Source organism: Passer domesticus, chromosome 10, assembly GCF_036417665.1.
Source record: "Passer domesticus isolate bPasDom1 chromosome 10, bPasDom1.hap1, whole genome shotgun sequence".
Taxonomy (NCBI): Eukaryota; Metazoa; Chordata; class Aves; order Passeriformes; family Passeridae; genus Passer; species Passer domesticus.
In genome coordinates, this window is record NC_087483.1 from 9,952,871 (window position 1) to 9,976,814 (window position 23,944).

The following is a 23,944-nucleotide window of genomic DNA, read 5'->3' on the forward strand; positions in this document are numbered from 1 at the left end:
TACAAAGATCCAGCCCCAGATGACAGACTGCTAGGAATTTTTTTATCTGATATAATCTAAATATAACAATTTTTGTTATGATATGGTTAAAAAAATATACTCAGGAGAATATATCTGAAGCCAACTTTCAACTGGCAAATTTTTCTTCTCTTTTTTTTATTGCCAAGTTATTATTATCCTGTAATGCCTAGAGATACTAAAAGTGTTTACGATGGAAACTCAGTCTTAACTACAGAAAAATAATATTCTGATATTTGAGCATACTCCATTTTTTTGGTTGACACTAGATGTTAAAGTAGTTATAATTCCTGATTTCCTAGAGTTGCATATCCTTCTTTATCAGAAGAATACTTGTCGCCAAGAACAAAAAAAAGCTCCTGTGTCAGCTGATCTTCACCACTACAGCCACCTGATCCAGGAGACAAACCATGACTTCTTCTGGTTTCAGACACTAAATCAACTTTTGTTAAAAATAACTCCCTTCATTTAGAGCAGCAAACCTATTGCTATAGAATGCTTTTTTTCATGGTGATGATAGCAGAGATGAGAATTGGGGACAAAAAAAGAGAAGGAGTAATTGCAAGTTCTTTAGATAACCTGTACATAATGCAAATACACTGAAGATAAATTTAATGAGCATTAGGAGAAATAAACTGAGTGACACTTTCACCTCATGTCCTCTTTTTCTCAAAATAAAAACTTAACTGTGACTACTAAAGCCTTTTCCCTCATTCCATCTTATGAGCTGAAATAACAACAGACTTTTTGAAGACAAACATTGTCCCTGTTCTCAAGAGGGTAAGAGCTACCTAAGAGCTTTTATCTTCTTTGGTCTTACACTGCATGGAGGGAATTAGGACACCAACATCAGGGCCAAAGTCCTCTGGGACAACTGGGAGAAGGACAGCAGGTTCCTCAGCCAGGTGGCACCTGGGCAGCCTGAATGTCCACCTCACACAGCTCCATGCAGTCACCCACCCAGACACTGAGCTGCTCAGAAGGAAAACATTTCACTTGGATTGCATATGATGGAACACATTACATGGGCAGCAGCCAGCCCCCATGGGCTGCACATGATTTATTGGACTTGTGTATGAAGAAATCCAGGATTTGTGTGCATCCCAATTCCCACTACATTTCACTAGGATGCTTTTGAAAATATCAGCCTTATAGGTTTTGGCGCCTATGTCCACACCTGCAAGCACATGGAAAGCAACAGATCACAGAAGAGCCAAACATTTGTACTCATTTTCTTTGAGGATCTACCTTTTTCAGACTAGCAGGAAAGATCTCATGCTCTAAAGCTGTCCTACAATCTAAACTATACAAACTGTAGCTGACACCACAGATCCAATGAACTTGGAGACGTATCACCTTACCATATATCACAAAAGAGTAGAAATTTTTGTTTGTAAAGACGAGTACCAGTAACAAAAATATTACTTGTAGAAGAAGAACCGAAGAGTTCTCAGAAGAACAAAGAAAAGCATGTTAGAAACTGGGAGCAAGCCACATTATCTAAGAGGCACTGTGTCAGCACAGTAGTTTTCCTCCATAATGAGTGCTGAGGAGTTTTGGGCCCATCTGCCCCTGACAGAGGTTCAATGTGAAGTCCTTACATATCAGTGGATCACAGAGAGCTGGCACAGAAATGCACAAAAGGAGCTTGCTACTCTGGGAAGGAAGCTCAGAATCCCAGCTGTACCCCTGTTCCAATTAGCCGCTCCATGAACTTTTGTCACAAGAGAAGGTTTTCTGAAAAAATAAATACATGCTCTGATTAAGTAAATTGTGAGGAGTTCATTTGCAATTCCACAGTCCCCAAGGGACTCAAGGACCAATCTCTCTGGTGTTTCATCTACAGTAATTTAATAACTTACAATGTAAGACCTATGGCCTACAATGAAGATACCAGGACATATCTTGAGTTTATTATTCACTCTAGTGCCACTGATTGAAAGGCATTACCAGGCCAATTTAAGCAAACAAGACCTAGCAGTCCCACTACCTGATGCAGTGATTAATACAACAGGCTGTTTTTGCTGCTGGGATCAACACCTCCACAGCTAACAGCTTCAGGTCAGGCTTGCAAGAAGAAGCAAAACCAAGCATCTTCCTCCATTTACATTCCAATTCACTGAAAGTCACTACACAATTTAAATCCCTGCCCTCAGAGACATGCAATGTAAAGTGAGCCTCACAGATTCCCACATTTCTGCTATTCTAAACACTGTGTCCTCTGCTCCATTTGGGGCTAGATTTTTTTAGTCTGTTTTCTTCCAACATCTCCTTCCTCTGATTGCCTGGAACTGAGTTGGTCATTGCTATTTCAAGTAATGATGCCCCAGCTCTGCAACATCTCAGAGCTCTGAACAGCAAAGCACTCTTTTAATGTAGAGTGCACTCCATAATAAGATTAATAAAAACATCAGCATCTTTAGAGGGACATCTTGTATCAGCCTAGCAAGAGGCCCAGAATGGAGAGCAAACAGTGCTATGAGTCCAGGCAGTTTTAAGACTCTTCTCTTACAAATCAAAGTGAACATCCACTAGAGTCTCCACTTCCAGGCCACACTCTGCACTGCCAAATATTTTAAAAGTCACTGTCCTCTTTTAAAGAGCTCAAAATTACCTGAACGCTATTTACACATGTCATAATTAATCATCTACACACAGAATCTCTTGATAAAAAGTATCTTCTTCAGGTTTGGTTACATAAATAAAACATTATATTGGGCTGATCAATACACTGTTGTAAAGCAAATGGTTTATGTAGGCTGGTGACAAGCATCCCTTACCACCTAAGGTGTAAATATAAGTGTGACAATTCATTTGTCTCCAACCACTGCAAGAAATAAGGTTTTATCAAGGATGAAAAATAGTTGCATAATTGCTAAAAACTTTTGAGATTTGTCTCTGTGGAAAATGATAAATGTTTGTGCTAATTTTCAAGTTTTCCACCTAAATATCATCAAATATAAGGCAAAAAATATTTACTTTACAGGTGAAAGGATGCAACTTCAAGGCTTTGATGCAAAATACCTGAGCTCTCTTTTCACAGCACCGTGAGTATGAGTAATTCAGCTGGAAATTGTGAGAAAGTGATGAATGACTCGTAGAGTTCTCCAACTGGTTTTCTATGCATCTGCTCCAGTTGATAAACTACAACTTATGTAACTAGGACAAGGCAATTGAGCAATAAAAACAGCACAGGAAATGCCATTTCTGCTGTTAACCAAAATACTCATGGCATTTACATTCTCAAAGAACCATTGGGAAAGTCTGTTCCTTTTTTTCTTTCTTTCTTGAGAACACAAGTGTTTATAAAAATCTGTAACACCTCCTTTTTTTCTCCACCCACATGGACTTGGCAGCATATCCCAGTATTTTGTTATGTCAGCTTCAAAAAACCTGCATTGCATTGCTTCAAGGCCTCAAGAAAACCAAAACAATTAAATTACACACTGATTTAAGACCTGCCCTTTTCTCCTCTGTGTGCCCTGTGCTCAAAGAGAGACTTGGTTCCCCCCCTAAATCTGGCCCCAGTTCAGCTGCTGATTGGAGCTGGTTTATGGGATTAATGTCCATGATATGAACTAATGAACATTTATGAATCAGAAAGTCTTGTATAGGTACCTGGACAGTGCATGGTGTTATCACCAGTGCATCTGGGAAGAGTGTGAGGTCTTTAACAACCTGCACCACAGCAATACTCTTGAGATGAGAACCATGAAGGAAATAACAGAATCACCCAGACATCCTTGCAGAACAGAGGGACCATGAAGTGCTGTTTCTCCTAAAAGGCAGCAGTCCCCTGCCTGCCCAAAGAGACAAGAGACACACAACCACCTACCTCAGACAACAATACAGGAATCCAGGACCACAGAAGACAGGCAAATGCTCAGTTCAAGCATGCCTTTCCTCTCTAGATCCTTTGGCATGACCATAGTTCTGCCTGAATATTCAGGAGCCAGTTTCAGAGCACATTGAAATGTGTGTTTTTTATAATACACATGCAATTGTGAAGTTTGCATCCAGAGATCTTCTCCTAGCACAGGTTGTTCTGAGCAAAGGATGAGTTTTGCCCCAAAGGCTTGACAGCTCCAAGCACAGCTGGGTATGCACTGTTCAAAGGGCAGGAAAGGGAATAACCACACTTGAGAAGCTAATCCTGCAACAGTCTACAAGCACAGGCTCCTTGTTCTCCCTAATGAACAGGCTGGCATTGATGCCACAAGATATCTGGGTTTTGCTAAAGGAGAAGGAGCTCAATCACAACTGGGAAAAAACACCCCAAACCAGATTTTGTCTTTGACTGGAAAAAGTGAAAATGAAACTTTGATAGAGTACCTAAAAATTATCTAATGTCCAACAATTAGTAATTCAGGCACAGATTTCACTTATACCTAGAGAGTAAATCCTGATTGATGGTGTTAGAGCAGGTGACCTTCCACTGACACATCAAGATTTATAAAGCATGTTGTTTTTACTGCAAAATAACTCTCACAAAATGACTTCCAGAGATTACAGCCCAGGTTTAACTGTTGAACTATCAAGTCTGTAGAATACCATATAAAGAAAGAGTGAACAGAAATGTTCACCTTCAAAATTTACCTTTGAAATACTGCAGATTTAGACCCAGCACAAACTAATCTCTCTCTCTCTGCTGCTTCAATGAGTACAGAAGAAAACCCACATGAATGCTCGCCTGCATGCATATTCACATACCCGTGTTTCTAGATTAATTTGCCAGTTTATGTTCGTGGTCTGAACAGGTAGGAAGTCTCACTCATCCTTCCCAAAAGTCACCACACAAATTACATGAGATAATGTATAAGTGACACTGAAGGATCTGCACTTTCTCCCTTTAAGAAAAGATCTACAGCTGGCAAGCCATTAATTTTGTTATCAATTGTCCTTGGTCTGCAAGGAATCCCTTCATTAATTCCAATACATCAGTAATTATGCCATAATTTTTTGCAAGGTTTCTATGCTGCTCATTTGTAGGACAGTCTAGAAAATTATGGAAAAATCACTAACAATCTCATCCAGGTTACTACTGTCCCTCCCACAAGCTTCATAGTGAATAAATGAAAGCAATAGGCTTGTTATAAAATGGATGCTGTACTAATTTTACCAACTGAATATAAAGCAGACTTTAATTCTTCTGAGGATTCTAGGTAAAGAATGTCTCAGTAGGAGACAACAACTCCCCATAATATTTAATCTGCCTTTGGAAGCTCTTTCAACGGAAGATGATAATTAAAAATACACTTGTTTTTCTGGTGAATCAAACAGATGATACATTGCAAAAAAACTGTCCAGGTGACAGCTCCCATGTATTGGCAGTCATGTCCCTACTGTTTGTGTTAAACTGTTTCTGTTTAACACAATCCAAGTATTAGACTGCAGTGATATTTGTATATTAAGTTCCGTTCAGCTCAGTGGAGTCATATATGTGCACACACAGACATTCACATGCATAAATAGCTTTATGAGTAAGGATGTACAATTAAAAGTTTACTGCAAATCAGTAAAATGATCAGTGCTGATCAGTATGGAATATCCTTGGGGAACCTCACAGCAATGCAAATCAGTTCTGTAAGAAATTTTTAATATCCTTAGCACTTTGGGGGGAAAAACAACTTCCTGAAGAATTTTTCTAAGCAACAGACAGCATTATGAAGCAGGAATAATTCTCTAGTAAATAACTGAGTTGGTTTAAAAGTTTCACAGAAATGTAGTAATTCTCTACAAAATTGTCAGATTCCCTTGTAGAAAACCATCTTTATTTTAGTCTCTGTCCCAAAAGGAAAAGAAAATTAAATCCCTGAGTCATAGCTCAAGACTCACAAATACAGGACTTAAAGCAGACCATTATATGACTCCAGGAAACTGCAGGAAGTATCTAAGCTAATAGCTTAGAATAAGTGACAACATTAGCCCAGCTAGGCATTTTCCAGTGTCTCAAATGACATTTTATAACGATGCACTTTTCCATCCGACTAACAGTATGATTCCACCAGTTGTCACAAAAAAAAAAAAAAACCAAACTGCATGGCAAAACCAAAATTGAACAACAGCATTCTCAGTATGGAGAAAGGAAAACAAACATCTGCTTTACTTTCTGCCTCCCTAGTTAATGTATTAAGCTAAAAAAAGAAAAAGCACTGTTTTAAAGCACTGCTATAATATTATTTATGTCTCTGAGCCATCAAAGTAAACACCAATGTACAGGACCATGATTATACCACACACAAGACCACTTCATAACACTATTTAAAAGCTAGGCTGAAAGAGGTCTTTTCTAAATTGAAAAATTATATCGGTGTTAGCCATAAAACTCAAGACCATTTATGATCTCTTTAGACCATGAATGTCTGTAGGACACATCTCAGTAAGTACTTAATGACATTCCCTAGCAAAAGGAATATTGTAAACAATAGTTACTACTATTAATTAGTTATAAGTTTGAAGTCTTGAAACTGTTTTGTCCTTACCATCCCCTACACCACACCACACCACAAGTCTTCTGGGGAAAAAAAGGTAAGAAAGGAAAAGGGAAAAATAAGCCTCAAGTTGTCAGACACAAGCAGAGAGCCCTAACTACCTTTACAGAGACATTTACAGACCTTTACAACATTCTCAACAGCTGATTTAGTGTGAAAGCAGGTGCCAAAACCCCAACACCGAAGAAAAACAAACACCACAGTCACTCAGCTTCCAGATGGGAATGAGTCCCAGCCTGCTTCCCCAGGCCCATTCCAACCAAAACTGTCTCTACTGCTTCATATATGCTCAGGCCTCCAGCAAGTTCCACACAGTGGAAATAACTCCAGCTCCCTGACAAAAACGAGGTTATTGTGCCTGTGTTACCACTGCAAATGTTTCCGCAAAATTTCCTTTTCCAAAGACTAAGCCAAGCCCAGCAGAGACAAAGTAAAAATTCCCAGCTAGGGCAAGGCACCTTGCAACCCAACTCACAGAGCTCTTTAGCACTTCGGCAGGCCCATGGTAACCTCCACCAAGGCAAGACAGCCCAGGACTTCTCCAATCCAACTCTGCAAAATGCACACAAAATACAGAAAGACCCACACCCCAACCTTCTGCTCATTTTAATACCAATGCATTCATTACTGGAGCAGGAATTCTGTACGTTTAGAATTACAGGTCTTCATTAGATTTTCACACTGTTAGCAGCAGGACTCCTGTGGAAAAAGAACTTGTGTTCTGGTTTTTGTCCCAATTTTGGACCAACACAATATGCTAATTGCTAATCATCTCCTCCCTCATTCACTGCTCAAACACTGAAAAAACCTGCATACTCCCAAAATCAAAGCTGCCCACATCAGACATTGTCTAAAGGAAGTACCCTAATTATGCCTAATTTAGGATTTACATTTTAATTTCAACTTCAAGACAGCTGGGCTCTTCTCAAGGGAAAACCAAGAGCAACACAGTAAATCCTTCAGGCATACTCTCCCTGCTTTTTTTTCCAATCTGTTGCTGTGGGGTTTTCGCTGGTTGAAGACACCATCAACACACAGCAAAAGAATATTTTTGCCTTTAGCCTTTCAGATTCAGAGAGACAAGAAAATGAAGTCTTTGATAACTTGATCCACCATTTCAAGACAGTTGTTCCATATTTATGTGGCTGCCCCATACCATGTGGTAGAGTACCATTGGCTTGTTTTTAATAAAATACAAACACTTCAGTTGCATAATGGAAGTTAAGATTGTCTTTGACAAGGATCTCAGCTGTAGAACCAACCCCACAGGATGCAGGCTTAAAAACTCAAGCAATACATAAAACAAGGTTTTTAGGTGGGTTCCTCAGAACTCACTGCAATAAATTCACAATAAGCTTTGATATCAATGCTAACAAGCAAATTGGTGTTCCATTTGTAAGTGTTTTCAAGTTGTGCTTACAAACATTTTAACATGAAGCTGACAAAGAGATACACACTCTCTGCAAAGAAGATGCTCAAAAGAATATACAGGATAAAAGCCAGAAATGCTGTTATTATTGCATCAACATCATGAGAATGAAAGTAATAAACGACCTTCAAGCTTCCTGAAGATGTTTGTAAGGAAGGCAACCTGCATTTACACAGCCCTGGACTAGCCAAGTTTCTTTGGCATGTGTTATTCTCCCAAGATAGCTAAAGACCTTTCAAGGCAGGGCAATGAGCAGGTGAGCTGCAAGGCAGTATCAATCAGTCCTGGATTCAGCAAAGAACAGGAGATCTGAGCCACGTATTTGTCACAGCTGTCACAGTTGAGACAGCCACAATACACAGAGTGTCACCACTCAATTTCAGAAAGCTTCAGCCCATACAGAACAACACCTCACCACTTCAGAAGGCTGCAAGCATCTGCCCTTCTTGTTCTTCAGCCCAGCCTTTTATCCCCTCATGCTGATGCCCTGCCCCTGTGTGCCTCTGCTCCCTTTGGTGGTTGGGCAGTGCCCCTGGGCACTCCATGGCTCGTTGCTGTCAGTGCTGCTCACCTGCTGCTCACAGCTGCACCCACTGGGGATGGGGCTGGGCCAGCCCCACACCAATCACCACAAACTGTGTGCCTGCACTTACTCACAGAGCAGCTCCCTCACGAAAAGGCATCTCCCAGAGCAGCTGTGAGACAGCCAAAACACACCCACACACCTTCAGTGGTGCCATGCCTCTTTTTACCTGCTGGAGTAAGCAGGTGAGTATTGAGGATGTAGGAGGGAGAGCAGTTTCCTCTTGCTCACTTCTGGGCAACCACACAGGGTCAGCCTGAATTCCTGACACCCACACGCTACCAACTGCTGCCAAGTGGTCAACAACACAAAAAATGGTGTTCTGCCCAGATGTCTATTTCCCTACCAATATTCTTAAAATTCACCCGAAAAGTTTATAACCTTGGCCCTGCCTTTTTTGGACTGCAGGCACTTTGATGTCAAAACACAAAACAAAATTAAATGTAGGTGAAACCTAAGTGTAAGATCCTGAGCCAGGCTTATACAAATCACAGTGCAAATGACATGGCTCTATTCTACCAATAGTCTAAGTAACCTTTATCTGTTGCACACATGAATATTCAGAGGGAAGTAGCTAATGCCAGCTGCCCTAAGGAGGAGAATAATGTCACTTGCACATTACTGCCACTGCTCACAGCTCTGCCATCTCTAGCCCACCTGTCACCACCCTGGGTGGCTTTGTGCCTCTGACTGGAGTGCAAGGGCTACTTTGTCAGTCACCTAGAAAATACCATCCTAGTATTTGAGCCCTAACATTTCAAGTAGCTCTAATTCAGCTTTCAGCTCAGTTCTTTGTCCTCTAAAAATAACTCGTGTTTAATTGCAACTGGCTACAATTTTCTAATTCTTTGTGACCCCAAACCTCTAAATCTATTACCCAGAGACAGCCAAAGTAATCCTTAATGAAGGTGTGGGTACAATGCAACATGCTAGGGGCCATCTGGTTGCCAGGTGTTTCCTGGCTTAGCTTTTCTTCACAATTCACATCACTCCTCCTCCCCTAATTCCAAGGAAGGCAACTGCTACCTCAGGAAAGTCCCTCATTAAAGGCACAGAAAAGGGCTTTATTGCAAGCAAGTCAGCTGCAGCACAGCAAAGTTCAGAGCCCACAGCAGAAAGCCTAGAAGGGCTGTTTATCACCACACATATGTTCCTGTGACTACCACCAAAAGACTGTGCCAGGACTATTTCTGACTGTTAATAGGAAGTGCAACATTTTCACTGAGACCCTATGCTTCGTGTCCTTCACCAAAAAAAAAAATTAAAATCCAAGGTGAGAGCAGTTTTTATAATAGTACCATTTATATAGAAAGCAGGTGAGGAAGACTGGCAACCAGGGGAATTTGATTTTTTGCAGGTTGCAACACAACTTGTCAGTGTGATTAGATCCTGTGAACTTTATTTTCAAAATGGACTTTATTTGAACAACAGGGACTTGAGAGTCCTATGGGTCTGTTCAACAATTGCTTGATCCGTACGAGAATGTGGAATACCTGTGACACAGCACTTCCCCACAAATTAAAAAATCATCTGTTTGGATATGTAGGCTGGCTCATTATCAGTCTTTATGGAGACAGGTACTCCAAGGACTGCAAAAGCAGACAAAAAATGATGCTGAACATCTTTTGCACATTCACCTGTATGGTGAAACCAGGATAGGGTGGAAGCAAAAATACATGTGGAAGAGGTACAAACCATAACATGAACATATTTCAACCTACCAAATTCAGGAAAATGCCAGATCTCTAGAGCTTAAAGTGTTAAGCTTACATGTTACTGTTTTCAGCAAAATCCAAAAGCTAGGGTGAGGAAGTAAAATATATGTGCCATTTCAACTCCTTAGCATTTTATAATTTATCTCCTTCACATCACTCACTGGAGTTTGCCCAGGCTCTCCACAAGATAACATGACTTCACAAGAGCTTATTTTCCCCATGAACAGGCAGACAGATCAAAACACCCAATAACTGATAACCATCCTTCCCTTGAATGGAGACAGTGATTTAACAGACAGAACCTTGGGAAACAAAATTACAAGGGAATGTTTCTGCCTACAGACAGGAACTGAAAAGAGTTAATGGTTTTGTGCAATTTCAGCTGGAGAGGACAACTTTCAAATCAGGATTATTACAGGAGCATCCATCACAAGAAGCAATCAGAACAATGCAGGCAGTCTGTAGGATACAGTTCATCTTGGTCGTGCTTCTTCCCTTCCCCAGGTAAATCCTGCCATGTGCAGGGAGCAGGGACGCAGTGCTGCCTTTGCCAATGCTGCCGGGCTCTTTTGTGATACCATAAGGCAAGCCTTTCCATCTAGGTGGTTGATTGGGCTGGTAAAGGACCAGAAAAGCATGCAATAAATCCACATCCCCCTCTGCAGCAGCTTGTTTTCTCACCGCTGCACATTGATCATGCAGACTGGGGTGGAAAAGATCAGGCTGCCCCCAGGATCAAAAGGATGGGGAGCAAAGGGGCCATTCTCCAGTTCTCCTTCCACAGCCCCGACCAGCTTATGATTAGAACGTTGTGTTTTGCTCAGTGGTGGCACAGAAGGGGACCATGCAACTGTCAAGGCAGCACAAGTGTCCTCCTTTTTCTGGTCTCCAGGTGCCACATGTGCCATGAGCGCCTCAAACACTGCCCGCCATGGACACAAAAGCTCTGCCAGCGCTCTGTCACCCCACATAACTTGGTACCACAAAGCATCCTCTGAAACGTCCCATATCTGAAGGTTGAAAACATTGCTGCTGTTTAGAGTCAGATCACACTCTTTAGCCCTTAACAAGAGTCTGTTCAAATCTGTAGATTCAATTTTCCTGATGTGCTTTTTCAAAACCAGTTGCATCGTCTCTGGGATGTCCTTTTGTTCCTGGGATACACCACTCCCCATAATTCTCAGCTGCTTACCCTCCATCCTGCAGACAGGTCAATTGGCACCATGGGTTTCGTTTCAGCCCCTGAGCTTTGCTTCAGCCCCCTATAAACTTCAGCTGAGCATCGTCACCAGTGCAGCCACTAGTTGCCTATTTAAGTCCCTGTTTGGCTGCCATTTGTGACAATTAATTGCACAGACTCAACAGCACTTCTCCACCAGGCTCCTCTCCACAGAGCATCTGCCACATCACATCTCCTCCCGCCAAGGTCAGGTGGAGACAAGCTTCTCTCTGCTGCCATGGTGTTCAGCAAGCACATCTCACAGCCTGCATCTCAGTTCCACCTCATCTCTCTTCAGGCCAAATCCAGAAAATATTTATTTGTTTACTTGCAGTAGTCAGTTCTCAGGATGTTTCAGACTGGTTATGTACGAGTAACAGGGTCAGTGGCATGCATAGAAAAATTGTGTCAGTATTTCTGAAGCATGACAGGGAAAACTCATTTTTACAGCAAAGACAGAAGCTCTTGTGACTCCTTCCAGTCTACAGAAAAGCAGTCTGAGCTGGGGAACTCTACAGAGTCAGGATGCTCCATCTGTGCTTGGGAATTAGCAGGTTACGAAATGGAAACAGCTGCTGCTCAGAGACACACAGGGCAAAAATGCCTGCTCTGCCCAGCAGCCAGGAATCTGCTTTGCTGCTCTTGGGCACCCAAGTACCCCGAAGAGCCACTGTCCCATCAGTCCTCAGCACAGTCTGCAGGCATCCTACACCTTCACTGCCTATGGGGACATGACAGACCCTGATTTATTTATTGGTGGATACAGAGACAAAGCTAAAATTTGCCCAGAAAATTGCAACACAAATCATTCCCAAGCCCAGAAGGGCTTCTGCAGTTCAGCTGCAGATCAAGACCTAAGGAAACAGGACAACCTAAAACCAAAATCAACAGCATACCTGTGATGGACACGCCAGCAGCTCCCACCACTATCCCAGAGCTACACCAAGCTCATGTGCACTGCTCATCCCACAGTTGTCTTGCCCATGATCCCAAGCTCCTCAGAAAACAAGCAACATCTCATTAAAAAATAAAAAATCCAGCAGAAGAATATCACATGTTCCTTTTCCACGGTTTCTTCTACGCAGCAGGTTTCGTAGTTATGTGGAGCTCTGCCCAGAGCTATGTTTCAATACAAAATGAGTGATTAAACTGAAAGGTAACAAACTGAAAGAGATAAATGCAGACAGACCAACAGTGGAAGGGGAAATTGCCAGCACCAGTGCCAGCTGTGAAAGATTTTCAAGTTCAGCTACGAAGCAAAGCCATCACAGAAAGGGATATATTAAATGACTAGAGATACAGTACCTTTATTCTTGAGACACACTTACTTGCTTGTTCATTTTACTATCTGTACATTTTAGTATCTTTTCAAATTCAAGTTTCTGCTAGAAATTATTTTCACAAGCTTCAAAACATTCAAAGAGCTACTCATCTGCTTAGTGACACAGACATGGGGCAGGGCTTATTTATTAATCTAGGAGGATTACACTTCAATCTAGATCAACCTTTGCCTGCAGGTAAGAGCAGCAGGGCAGATAAATCCACCAGATTTTCCAACTGCAAAGGCATGAAAGGAACAGAATCCTAAAGAAAATTATGTCGTGCTTGGATGGTGAAAAGAGGTGAATATAAGGAGATAGCCACTTCTTTTTTATCTGTTGTTCAACAGCTGCTGGAACAGGCAAATTCTATTCCTACGGACCTGTCAGCTCTGAACTTACGTCTAATAGCTGAGACAAGTCTCCATAGCTATTTTTTTCAAGTGAAAATATAGCACATTCCCCTGATCTCTTTTTTCCTGCCTTTTGAATGTGCCCACAGATCACTTTCTCACTGGAGAAAAGCTCATTTTTCACTTACCCTCCCTCTCCCTTAGGCAAGCAAGAAAAAGGCACCAAAACCACTGCTACAGAAAACACAAACACACAGTAGAGGTAAAATATTAAATCTTTCCCCATCCCAGGATACAGACAACTCACTTATTCCACTCCACACTGAAATAAGCAGTGTCATTGAGATGGATCCTGCAATAACTTAAAATGAAGAAGAAAATTCTGCCTCTTCAAAAAAAAAATTACAGCTTCTATCAGTATATAAAACAAATTAGAAACAAAAATAACTGAAATCTTCCAAGTAACTGAAACTTCTGTACTGAAATTCACATGAGTAAGGGCAAATCACCTGGTGCCAGCCACAGGTATTTCAGAGTAATGCCCCATAATTCCAAACCTGCAATAGTGTCGGTGCAGGGAAGTCTTTCTGACCCTGGCAGTAAACATGGATTCATGTCCTGAAGTATGGAATACATTTGTTTTGCCCAATATTTTTTTCCCAAGTATTTACTCCCTCCTCCTGCTTCTAATAGGTGGTAGAAGCATTCAGTCCTAAAATACTTCATTTAAAGGGTAAACAAGTTACTTTAAGTACAGCTTGCACATTCACCAAGTTGCTCTGTTCCCATCACTGGCATAAAACAGAAAATTCATGACACCACCCAAAAGAAGGAGTATCTGCCTTAAAACAGCCAGTAGCATTTTTATCTGCTGGCTCAGAGAGGTGAACATGTTTCACCAATTAAATATTGTCACTGTCAGCATCTTTTAAAAAATAAATTAATTATAGTCAAGGACTACTCTCTCATAAATAGCAGTGTACAAATCCATTTGTGCTAAAAAACAAAAAGCAGAATCAAGCTCCTAAAAAGTTTTCAAAGCATTGCATAAGGCATTGTTTCAGCAGATACTATAAGTGTCACAAAGCCTGAACGTGCAATACAGGGTTCAAAGACTTAGTCCAGAGGAATCAAAGGACAGAAGTCCCCACAATTACAGCTGCTCAGTGCACATCGAGCAACACCTGCAGCACTTTCACAAATCAGCACCTTCCCAAAGGTCAGTGTCTGAACAGACTCGTGGTCTGCAGGGCTGGCTGGTAGCAAAGGCCTGACTGGATGTGCCTATTGGTAATTACAGGTCAGGGCTGGCATCCTGATACCAGCACTGCCATCTAAATAAACACACATTCCAGCAGCTGAAGTATCAACATCATAAAGATGGGAAAATGAGAAATGTGTTTCTAATTTCCAAGTGCCTGTAATTATCAATTAGAACTTTGCAACAAATTATTAATTCCATTTATTGCTATGAGTGATGCTGGAAACATACAGTGGACCAAAACAAGTGAAGGGGAAAAAAAAAGCCTAAGTGAATTCAGCTTTTTTTGCTCAGAGACGAGTACTAAAGGTCATGCTAAGTGCATACAGTGGGACTTTTTTTTTTTCCCAAATAGCCACAAAAAACATTCTCAACTATTTGTATTGAAAGGTACATTTAAAAGAATTTTTAATACTGCATTCAAAATACTGCCAATGTTTTAAGCAACACTAGTAGCACATCATTAAAATTATCTAAAATAAAAGACTGTATTATCTATAAATCACTTCTGCTATTTTTGGCAACCTGTGGAGTATAAAACTATTAATTCCCAGTAATACAAAATGCCTTTTATTAAAAGTTTCAACATAAATTTATTATATGCTGTAACAGACAGCACATGGGTAACAAGAAATGCTTAGATTCAGTATTCTGCTGTGTTTTACTCAGAAGCACAACCAGCTCCCTACAGCCTGACAGCTTAACTTTGCAGAACAACATGGAATGAAAGCTTATTTACTGCACTCTATCCTTTGCTCTTCGGAATAAATCATGTTATTAAGCATTCCACACACACACACAGGGGTTTGTTTGCTTTCCTTTTTTTTTTTTTAATTACTCTTGTTGGAGGTTAGGATTTTTTTCTTTTTTTTTTTTTTTCCTTTCTCTCAGGGACTTTTGTCCTATTTGTTGCCTAAGAGATGGTAATGATTGGTACTTAAGAGGCAAAAGAAGTGGCCAAAGTGGGGGACAGGGTGCAGATGGCTACTCTTAGCTGGGTTTTTTTCTCTTGGGAAGGGCAAAGAAAGGGAGAGATTTTGGCTGGGCTCAGCTTCTCGCTCACTCTCGGGTCAGAGGGGAATGGCCAAGTTGCTGCTACCACGGGGAGAATTCACTGCCACTGCAGCCTCTAGTCCCTATACTGCTCCTCCTTTACCATGAGTGAGCCTTTGCTTTTAGGAGCAGCCGGTGAACTGGGACCTCAGTAACAACCAATCCCACTGGAAAGGACCCTCACCACCTACTGGGGTGCCTCAGGGGAAAACCTGGGACCCTGAGCCCCTTCCCCACTCCGAGGGAGCCTCTCCTGGCTGCTTGCAGGAGCCTTGCTGCCTCTGCCCAGCCCCGCTGTCCTCTGCCACTGCTTTGGTTTTTCACTACATCTTTGCCTAAAGCCCCTTAACTTCAAGGCTACAATAATTTGGAGGGAAGGGGGTCACACTTTCTATTCCAAGGGAGGTTCCCACCTGTCTTTCAAACCAAGACAACTCTCTGACAAATTTGCCAACTTTCCCTTCACTACCTCAAGAAATACACATAATTCATCTCTCTAAAACAAAAGAAATACAGCTTCCTTCCTGATTTATATGTTTCTTTATCATTTTCCTGGAAGAGATTTTCTTTATAGGACATCAAATCAATCATGTTGCAATAGGCAGAGGATGGGCACATCCTTCCAGACACACTTAGCCACAACCCTAAATACCTAGGTCTGCTCTGGACTCCTGGCAACACAGACACTGACTCCAGGTATGTTCTGAGCATGCTGTGAGCAACCTTTGGCCCAAATATCACCCTAGCAGTGCAAATCTGATACAAATCTGGAGGAGCTGACACTTTTATTTCAGAAATATCCTTTCTCTTCTTCTGGCTACCTCCCTGCACTCTGCATTTGGTAATACAGGTAGCAGGGGAGCACTGACAGAGGAGAGGGTATCCAAGCAGCTTAGGGCCATCACATCTGCCTTCATCTGTGATGCCCTCCCACCCCAAGCTACAGGTGGACAAGAAGGATGGGATATGAATGACCGACCATCCCTTTAGCAAGGTCTGTTCTCCTCCTTTGCAAATCATCCAGCTCCACCCCTGCATCTCTTTTTTGAGCCCTTGGGTTTTATTTCCTCAGCCTCCTTAAACAATCTTCTAATTGCTGATAGAAACAAAAGCCAGTATCAGTTTCAGCACACTCAAGGGAAGCAGACAAATGCCTACATGCATGACTAGAGTCTTGCTGCAAACAGGCAGGGCAGGCTGCCTGCCCGGCACACCCTGTAACACAGCCTGCACGAGGAGCAGCCCAGCACATCAGGCACCAGCAGCCAGGGGGGTGTCAGCAGCACTCCTCTGTCAGCAGGAACCCACAGGTGAACACAGAGCTGCTGGTCATCAAGCCACAGTCACAGCAAAAGGAGAAGCTTTGCTGTCTGAGCTATACTGCATGGTCAGAAGAGGAAGGGATGCCCAGGCACACCTCAGACATCACACATCAGCCGCAAGAATCAGGGTCTCTTTGAAGAGAAGATTGTGGGGTCTCTTTGTCCAACAATCAGCCAGGGGACAGTAGAAGCACGTTAACATTAGCAAGTGTCAGCACTAGGCTGTGGCACAGCACATGGCCTTGGGTCTGGCCAAAGGCCCCATGAGGGGATCGGATCTATCTGCTCAGACCTAGTCACAGAGGGACTGCTGAGGAAGGCAGAGTAACTTGGCATGAAAAAACCTGGTTAGCTAAACAAGCTGACCAGATTTCCAGCTAACCAGAATTCATATCCACACTTGAACCCTCCATAAAGTCAAAGGGTTTTGAACACACACTTTCAGCCCATTTCATAGCAGACACAGAAAAAATGCTTTCCTCACAGTCCCTCTCAGACTCTGAGCCTTCCCAGAGAAAAGGGCGTCCTTGCACTTAATGTCTGGCACCTTGCAACTGCCCTTGCTGCACAAGCTATTCAGATACCTTCTACACATAACAAGGAGAACAAAAGGAGAGAAACTCAGCTGTACCTCAAATTCAGCTGAGGCTCCTCCAGGCACAGCCGTGGTTGAGGCACATAGGGAAGGAGGCCAGTCCATCCTTCCTCACAGCCAGCAGATACAGGATTCTGCCCAGCAGTGAAGCACACAGGCCACTTTTGAATGTCTACAGCACTTTCTACTGTTCATCTCTGGATCAAATTTGCACCAATGCAGGAGTTTCAAAAGCACATCCCAAACTCTGTTCAGAACCTTCATAATATGTTTTCATTTTGAGACAGTTCCTAGCTTTGTTCATCCAAGATCAGAACCTCAGCAAAGGGGCAAGTTTTGCATAGCCAAGCAGCTGTCCTAAGAGATAATCTATGTTCCTAAAGATAGAACTGACAGATCCTACTTCTAAACCAGAAACCAGCTCCTATCATTCTCTCCAGAAAACAAAGTGAAAACATAGGGTTAATTGAATCAATAGGTCCTATAATTAAATGCTGCTAAGTTAGCTGACATGATTGGACTACTGGGTTTGGTTTGTTTGGGAGTTTTGTCTTGTTTATCCAGAGGTTGTACATACTTTAAATACAGCTAATTTGGCAAACAGCTATTGAAATTTAATTTAAAACTCTCTCAGGGAATAAAATGAGAAGTTTCACAGAGAGAAAAGTGACTTTTCATAGACTCAACTCACTGGAAGCTACTGCAATCTAACTGCCTTAGGGCTACTAGAAGTACTAAAAGAATCTTCCTACTTCTTGCTGGGGGCTTGACAAGCCAAGGAATGTTCCTCAGCTCCTCATACCCATGAATGCCAAGTCTAAATGAAGGAGGAAAATTTGCTAGAAGACCTTAATTCTACCTACAAATCCATAACTTAAGAACTGTCTGGTGCAAACTGATTATTGCCCTGAATTCAAAAAGTACCCCAGATTTTCAGTAATCAGAAAACAGAGCTGCAAATGGCATTGTCTGTTTCCAGATGGTGCAAGTCAGGTACACATTCAATGAACCCATCACAGGTTCTGATCTTCTGGTTTTCACCACTTAACCCTACTGGTTGTAATAAGGGCATTGTCTCCCTTTTACTATATGAAACACATATTTTTTTATATATTTATATTTTTTTTAAATTTATATATATATATTTTATGAAACACATACATTTTATCTGGAAGCATCATGTGCTAAAAACAAATAAATTGATTCTGTGGTGTAATAAATAGTCTGATTACATCACAGAAAGTTAGAAAAATGTGTACTTTAAAAATGCTAGAAGAGAAACAGCTTATCATGACACTGGTCAAGCCTATCAACCAGCACTAACCTGTCTCACAGACTGCAGAAAACAAAGAGAATTGACCAAGCCACACCTTTTCACCATCATTCCTTTCAAACTGGCACCCTAACAAAGATGAAGGATACTGAGTACAAACACTAACGCTCTGAAGGTGATGTCTGTTATCCCTTTCTGCCACCTCCCCAGTCAAGACAAAAGAACAAAGATCAGTTTCATCTGCGAGACTGCTGCAGGGAAAAACAGCAGTGAGTGTAAAACCATAAGGATTAGCTCATCTTTTCTCCTTGGTACAACAGCAAACAATTAGTGTTAAAGTAAAATGGGTCAATCAAGACCTCAAATCCTCTTAACAGCTAGTACAGTAACCCATGTGGCCACAAAAATCCAAATTAACCCCATGGATACATCAGTTCTTTCTTCTGATACCTAGAAAGCAATTACAAATGTCACACTGAACGTCCCTCTAAAACACCCTTGTACAGTTTAGTAGCATAACCTGTTATTAAACCTTCCCACAAAATAAAAGCTTTTTCCTTTACTGAGGCAAGCAGCTTAAACCATCTCTGTTTTCCAGCACCAATCCTCTAAATCATTTCCATGGGGTGGAGCTAAGTCTCATGCTGTTTTTTTCTTATTAACTGAGATGCAGCACAGAACTGCTGCTAACGAGCACACCTGTACATGAAGCAGAAGGATGGAAGAAAAAAGCACCAACCCTGAATATGTCAAGACCCACCCATACTCTGCCTTAGCATGTGCAGGTGTGTTTGGGAAGAGATAAGCCATGTCATGACATCAGAGAACACAGCACATTTCCATGCTTCCTCTGAAGTACTTGGTATCTCTAAATATCATCAAGGGGTTTACAACTGAGCCCACACACCATGAATTTATCCAGTTTCTCTTTTCTGTAAAAACATGCTTGATTTTTAAACGTGCCTAAAGCTGACTTTCAAGCACAATTAAGCATGTGTCTGAACTGAATAAATACAGATGGACTAAAAGAAGCATCCTTGAGTCTTAAGGAACAATTCTACATATCAGCACACGCATACCTTTATTTCTTCATCAAGTACACACAAGGACTTAAAGATAGCACAAAACCCAAAATATCTAGATCATCAGATAACTCAGTTTAGAAAGGACCTTGGGAAGTCACCTAGTCTTAGGACCCCTATTACACCTTTCCAAATTTCTGGTCATTATCTGTGTGCATCTTAAGTGCAACACTCCCTAATCCCTTCCTAGTTAAGGCTCCAGTTCAGCTTCAAGTGTCCTGCAGCCAGAAATGCCTTTTCTGAAATCCAGATAAAGCCAAGGGGTGGATTTTTTTTTTCTTTGACTGTGAGCCAGAAGTTTGACCAGATCAGATCTCAGCACAGCCACTGCCTGCACTGTAGGCAAAAGATCTGTAAGGAACTCAGGCTTTAGGCACCAATAGAGCTTTTATTTTCCTTTCTTAAGCTGATTATCATTTGTCCCACTATGGCAGATCAGGCTTCAGATCCATCATATGCTGCAGATATGTTACAAGTTCTGTCAGTACCTTGTGCCTTTGCAGAGCCATCAGTAATCAAAAAGTGACTTTCAGAAAGCCTCCATCATAAAGTCCTCACAACCTAAATCCTTTTTTACTTATTTTTCTTCTTCTTCTTCCAACGCCATTAAGAAAACAAACCTGTCTCCAACACACGTGTGTGACATGCCACATTGGGAGGTGAAGCTGAAACAGCCCAGCAGAATCTGCAATGGGCCTCAGCCCTGTTTCTGTGGTTAGATATTTCTAGCAACTTCCACAGACAGTTGTTAAGTGAGCACAGTGCCAGAGCCCACTCTGTCAGCACACATAGCAAATGCTTCCTCTGTGAATTCAGGTATATGGTTTAGCAAAGGGTAACTGGTACAGAAAGGAGCATGACAGACTGAAAGGTATGCTTCTGGAAAAAACAGCTAGCAACAAGGGAATTCTTCACCCACAGAATGCAGCAATTCATTTAGGGACTGCTGTGATCAGATCGCTCCTGCCTAGGCACAGCACCTCAGGGGTCATTAAATTACAACTATTTCTTTATCATCCACGCATATTAAAGAACACAGTTAAGTGGGTATGATATAACATACCATAATAATTACATCAGTCCTCTACATCAAGGCTGCAAATGCTGCTTTACGTAACAACTGCATTATAAGCACAATGACCTGCCCTCCAGTGTGCTAAAACTCTCCACAAGAAGAACAGCAACTTCTAATTCTCAGGATGACAGCCCTTTGGCTTCTCTCAAACACCCACAGGAAATGTGCAATATGGGTGCAACAAACTGAAAAGTTCCAAAAACCAAATCCTGTCCCTTGATGAGATAAGAAAAGATGAGAAGAGATAGAATTGATGGCACCATGCTCCACTGCTGAGATCATCCCTGCTCCCAGAGCCCTGTGCCAGGGCTCACCTGCATGTTTCATTCCCATGCAGAACGGCCTCACAAAGCCACTGGGGTTATTTTCAGTGTGTTACTTTAGCTCACCTGTAAATGCCAGAGCTCCAGGAAACTGGTACCAATGAAGACCGAGGTCTTGCCCACTGCTGAGTGTCTTGCAAATGAAACAGACAGTGAGGCATTGGTGCTTCCCAGTCCTAGGCACTACACGGGTGAGCTTGGGCTCCTCTGTACATATCACACAAATAAACAACCATCCACAAACTTAACTGGACTGCCTTCACCCTAACTTGTAGCACGCTCAGGGGAAGTGGCCAGTCTTTCACTGCTCATGAATCACTCCTTCATGATCAATGACGTAACGCAGGGACAACTTCACTACGTGGTGCCCTCTCAGCACATTCTCTTCCCAGGCAAGGGCTGAGATGCTGACGCCATTCAGTGAGGAGGGAAGGGAAGGAAGCTATAGAAAAATAAATACATTCTGCAGCCGAGCCTCTTCTTGAGTCCTTCAGCTATGAGATCTCTAGTCTAGACATCCCTGCCAGTCTAAACCAGCACAGGTGAAAAGAAACAGGTTCTTTCATGGAGAGGAATCAAGAGGTTTGTGGAGAAAATGGGAAGAAACAGAACCAAAAGAATATGTGGCTCAATCTCACATGGAAGAACCCTTCTGAAAACAAAAGGGACAGGTTTTCTGAACAATAAGCAGCACAGATGCTGGACAGCAAGTGATTTTTTGAGGAAGGATGGGGTATGATTTATTGGCATGACCATAGAAACATGACAAATTATGAAAACTGATGCTAGAGACCTAGAATAAGTAAGACTTACAACATATGTGTGCATACATCCCATTCTACTGCATTTAATGCTATGTTAATTGCTATTCTTCTAATTGCTATGTTGAAATGCCATTCTCCACGTTAATGCTCACTTACAAGTGAAAACCCACACCTCCGTCTCAGGAAGAATCCTACATGAAAACCCACCAAAACCACAAGAGAACGTTTTCATTCGGAAAAAAAAACCCGCAAGTTCCTGCTTAACCCAGGGAAACTGACCATGTTGGTATCTTTCCGTCCGGAGAGCAATTCTCCCGGCATGGGGCACACGCCCTCCTTTCCCGAGGGTGCTCCACAGAGCACACCCCATGCGGAGGGCAGCTCGGGGTGCCTCCCTGCGATGGGGACGGGGCAGAAGAAGGCGAGCCCGGCTCTCTCGGCTCGGTGCAGCACCACGGCAGCGCAGCACACGCCTACGGCTCCTACCTGCAGCCATCCGAGCCGGGCACATTTTTACATCATTTTCTCCGACATAAAAAGGCATTGTTCGCCGCCGGGCTGCCGTGCGCGGCTGTTTCCTCCCCGATCCACGCAACACAGGGAATTATTTTTTTTTTAGGTGGTGGGGTTTCTTTTCCCCCCCTCTCCCCTATGCAAATTAACAGCGCTTAGAGCCCTCGCCTCACACAACGCTCTTTGTTCAGCCGCGCAGATCCCCTTAGAGCAGCTTAGGGGCGGGGGCAGGAGAGGACAGAGGTTCACATCCCACGGCGGGGTTTACAGCGCCGAGATGCTCCGAGCCCTCAGCGGCAGCCGCCCCCGGGGAAGGTAAAACGGGCGTCACCGGGCGGCCGCCCCGCTCCATTTTCACCTCCGGAGAACTCCGGTCTGGGTCCGGGACTGAAGGGCCCCAAAGAAGGGACCGAAGGACGGACAGACGGACGGACGGGAGCAGGGAGGGAGCACCCTCAGGAGCGGGGGTGCCCTCAGAAAGGGCTCGCGACAGCCGCAAGGCGGGAAGCGCGCGCGGCTGCCCCCCCACCCCACACCACCCCCCTTTTCCCTGCACTCCGCAACGGCGCCCGCGCCCCCGCCCGGCCCTCCTCCTCCTCCTCCTCCTCCTCCGACGGGGCTCGGCACGGTCCTCACCTGAGCGCCACGGCGGCTGCCGGCACCGACGGGCACACGGAGGACGCGGGGCACCCGGCTCCAGCCGACCCGCCCCGCCGCTCTCGGGGCTGTCGCCGGGACGCGGCCGCCTGCGCGCGGCGAGCCCCCGGGACCCGCCCCCGGCCCCGCCCCGGCCCCGCCGCCGCTCCCGCAGGGCCCCCGCGCCTCCTGTGGAGGTGGAGGAGCGGCCCCTCGCTGCCGCCCCGCCCCGCCCCGGCCCCTGCATTGCAGAGACTCCGGGGCTCCGGGACGGCCGGCCCGCGCCCAGCCCCGGCCCGGCCCTGCCGCTGGAAACCTCCCCGAGAGCCCCTCACCTGATTTCATTTGGATCTCCCAAGGCCAGCTCGGTCTAATTCCTCCTTTCCCTCTGGAGAAAGAGAGCAAATAATAGTGAGATCGGTGCAAAAACGCCCTTTACAGCACCCTCAGCCACCGCGCTGCTGCTCGCTTTCCACACTGCTTTCTTTCCAGCCATTTCCTGGGATCTGGCAATAAAATATGTCCTATTACTTTGTCACTCACCACGTTCTCGAAGCGATCTGCCCCCTCGGGGTGTCCATCGCAGTTGCTGTACCCCAAAGTCATTGCTCGAACAGTGTGGCTGGCGTGGTCGGGCTACAGCATCGGCTCACCTCACCTGTTACAGCCAGAACACGTCATTCCAACCCACCTGTGCTGGAGATGGAAAAACAAAACGCTGCTTTCTTACCTCCTCTGTTTTGTCTCCCTAAGCAAAATTTAGTTTGTTAATAATTCATGGCTGCAAAAGTCAGTCTGTCGGAATCTTAAGCCAAAAATTCTGAGTATGTCATGTGTGTATTATCCTGTAATAATGTTTTGAAGGTACTATATTTTAGTTCGGTGAAGATAAATACGTTTGGGGACCTAAAGTGCACACT

General features: G+C 43.4%; 1 protein-coding gene across 8 annotated transcripts in view; it reads right to left on the minus strand.

The window, feature by feature from the left end:
• The window catches only part of MAP2 (microtubule associated protein 2), a 224,647-nt gene extending 201,268 nt beyond the window's left edge, over window positions 1–23,379 (minus strand). For 3 of the 8 annotated variants that reach the window (XM_064433693.1, XM_064433690.1, XM_064433674.1), the window contains exon 1: window positions 23,025–23,105. The gene's annotated coding sequence lies outside the window, so the exon portion shown is untranslated. Of the gene's footprint in view, window positions 1–23,024; window positions 23,106–23,359 lie in introns of those variants that run through there. The other 5 variants (XM_064433692.1, XM_064433689.1, XM_064433668.1 and 2 more) reach the window with 3 other exon arrangements.
• Window positions 23,380–23,944: the final 565 nt, after the last annotated feature.